This window comes from Schistocerca gregaria, unplaced genomic scaffold (genome assembly GCF_023897955.1).
Source record: "Schistocerca gregaria isolate iqSchGreg1 unplaced genomic scaffold, iqSchGreg1.2 ptg000397l, whole genome shotgun sequence".
Taxonomy (NCBI): Eukaryota; Metazoa; Arthropoda; class Insecta; order Orthoptera; family Acrididae; genus Schistocerca; species Schistocerca gregaria.
The window spans coordinates 698,985-702,538 of NW_026061836.1; positions in this window are offsets into that span (position 1 = coordinate 698,985).

A 3,554-nucleotide genomic window follows, 5' to 3' on the forward strand; every position below is an offset into this window, starting at 1 on the left:
CCTAGCTCATGTCCATGGTACCAAAGCCAGCTAAAAAGTCAATAATCGATACCTAAAACGTGAATTGTATTACTTCTTACTGGCTATTACATCAACTTAGAAGCTTCATCTGTGTTCTACTATGGTGCTTTTAGTGTATCCGCATACCGCAGCACGCGACATAGCTTTGCAGACGATAAGTACAACCGTTTCAGAGAGAAGAGCGGCCAATGTGACGATCTGGCTTTAAGTCGATTCGATAACAAATGACGAAAACGGACGTATTTCTCAGGTTTATACTACATATGAACACTTCTCACATTCTCCCGTGCAACTCGCCCGCTAGTCCTCCTTTCATGCAGAATCTTAAGGTCCTAGCTCATGTCCAAGGCACCAAAGCCAGCTAAAAAGTAAATAATCAGTACCCAAAACTTGAATTGTACTACTTCTTACTGGCTATTACATCAACTTAGAAGCTTCATCTGTGTTCTACTATGGTGCTTTTAGTGTCTCCGCATACCGCAGCACGCGACATAGCTTTGCAGGCGATAAGTACAACCGTTTCAGAGAGAAGAGCGGCCAATGTGACGATCTGGCTTTAAGTCGATTCGATAACAAATGACGAAAACGGACGGATTTCCCAGGTTTTTACTACATATGAACACTTTTCACATTCTCCCGTGGAACTCCGCTGCTGGTCCTCCTTTCATGCAGAATCTTATGGTCCTAGCTCATGTCCATGGTACCAAAGCCAGCTAAAAGTCAATAATCGATACCTAAAACGTGAATTGTATTACTTCTTACTGGCTATTACATCAACTTAGAAGCTTCATCTGTGTTCTACTATGGTGCTTTTAGTGTCTCCGCATACCGCAGCACGCGACATAGCTTTGCAGCCGATAAGAACAACCGTTCCAGAGAGAAGAGTGGCCAATGTGACGATCATGCTTTAAGTCGATTCGACAACAAATGACGAAAACGGACGGATATCTCAGGTTTTTACTACATATGAACACTTTTCACATACAGCCGTGCAACGCGGCTGCTAGTTCTCCTTTAATGCAGAATCTTAAGGTCCTAGCTCATGTCCAAGGCACCAAAGCCAGGTAAAAAGTTAATAATCGAAACCTAAGACTTGAATAGTTCTACTTCTCACTCGCTATTACATCAACTTAGAAGCTTCACCTGTGTTCTACTATGGTGCTTTTAGTGTCTCCGTATACCGCAGCACGCGACATAGCTTTGCAGACGATAAGTACAACCGTTTCAGAGAAGAGGGGCCAATGTGACGATCTGGCTTTAAGTCGATTCGATAACAAATGACGAAAACGGACGGATTTCTCAGGTTTTTACTACATATGAACACTTTTCACATTCTCCCGTGCAACTCGGTTGCTAGTCTTTCTTTCTTGCAGAATCTTAAGGTCCTAGCTCATGTCCAAGGCACCAAAGCCAGCTAAAATGTCAATAATCGATACCTAAAACTTGAATTGTACTACTTCTTACTGGCTATTACATCAACTTAGAAGCTTCATCTGTGTTCTACTATGGTGCTTTTAGTGTCTCCGCATACCGCAGCACGCGACATAGCTTTGCAGACGATAAGTACAACCGTTTCAGAGAGAAGAGCGGCCAATGTGACGATCTGGCTTTAAGTCGATTCGATAACAAATGACGAAAACGGACGGATTTCTCAGGTTTTTACTTCATATGAACACTTTTCGCATTCTCCCATGCAACTTGGCTGCTAGTCCTCCTTTAATGCAGAATCTTAAGGTCCTAGCTCATGTCCAAGGCACCAAAGCCAGCTAAAAAGTAAATAATCAGTACCCAAAACTTGAATTGTACTACTTCTTACTGGCTATTACATCAACTTAGAAGCTTCATCTGTGTTCTACTATGGTGCTTTTAGTGTCTCCGCATACCGCAGCACGCGAAATAGCTGTGCAGACGATAAGTACAACCGTTTCAGAGAGAAGAGCGGCCAATGTGACGATCTGGCTTTAAGTCGATTCGATAACACATTGACGAAAACGGACGAATTTCTAAGGTTTTTACTACATATGAACACTTTTCACATTCTCCCGTGCAACTCGGCTGCTAGTCCTCCTTTCATGCAGAATCTTAAGGTTCTAGCTCACGTCCAAGGCACCAAAGCCAGCTAAAATGTCAATAATCGATACCTAAAACTTGAATTGTACTACTTCTTACTGGCTATTACATCAACTTAGAAGCTTCATCTGTGTTCTACTATGGTGCTTTTAGTGTCTCCGCATACCGCAGCACGCGACATAGCTTTGCAGACGATAAGTACAACCGTTTCAGAGAGAAGAGCGGCCAATGTGACGATCTGGCTTTAAGTCGATTCGATAACAAATGACGAAAACGGACGGATTTCTCAGGTTTTTACTTCATATGAACACTTTTCCCATTCTCCCATGCAACTTGGCTGCTAGTCCTAATTTAATGCAGAATCTTAAGGTCCTAGCTCATGTCCAAGGCACCAAAGCCAGCTAAAAAGTAAATAATCAGTACCCAAAACTTGAATTGTACTACTTCTTACTGGCTATTACATCAACTTAGAAGCTTCATATGTGTTCTACTATGGTGCTTTTAGTGTCTCCGCATACCGCAGCACGCGAAATAGCTGTGCAGACGATAAGTACAACCGTTTCAGAGAGAAGAGCGGCCAATGTGACGATCTGGCTTTAAGTCGATTCGATAACACATTGACGAAAACGGCGAATTTCTAAGGTTTTTACTACATATGAACTCTTTTCACATTCTCCCGTGCAACTCGGCTGCTAGTCCTCCTTCCATGCAGAATCTTAAGGTTCTAGCTCTCGTCCATGGCATCAAAGCCAGCAAAAAGGCAATAATTGATACCTAAAACTTGAGTTGTACTACTCCTTACTGGCTATTACATCAACTTAGAAGCTTCATCTGTGTTATACAATGGTGATTTTAGTGACTCCGCATAACGCAACACGCGACATAGCTTTGCAGACGATAAGTACAACCGTTTCAGAGAGAAGAGCGGCAATGTGACGATCTGGCTTGAAGTCGACTCCATAACAAATGACGAAAACGGACGGATTTCTCAGGTTTTTACCACATATGAACACTTTTCACAATCTCCCGTGCAACTCGGCTGCTAATCCTCCTTTCAAGCAGAATCTTATGGTCCTAGCTCATGTCCAAGGCACCAAAGCCAGCTAAAATGTCAATAATCGATACCTAAAACTTGAATTGTACTACTTCTTACTGGCTATTACAACAACTTAGAAGCTTGATCTGTGTTCTACTATGGTGCTTTTAGTGTCTCCGCATAACGCAGCACGCGACATAGCTTTGCAGACGATAAGTACAACCGTTTCAGAGAAGAGGGGATAATGTGACGATCTGGCTTTAAGTCGATTCGATAACAAATGACGAAAACGGACGGATTTCTCAGGTTTTCACTACATATGAACACTTTTCACATACTCCCGTGCAACGCGGCTGCTAGTTCTCCTTTCATGCAGAATCTTAAGGTCCTAGCTCATGTCCAAGGCACCAAAGGCAGCAAAATAGTC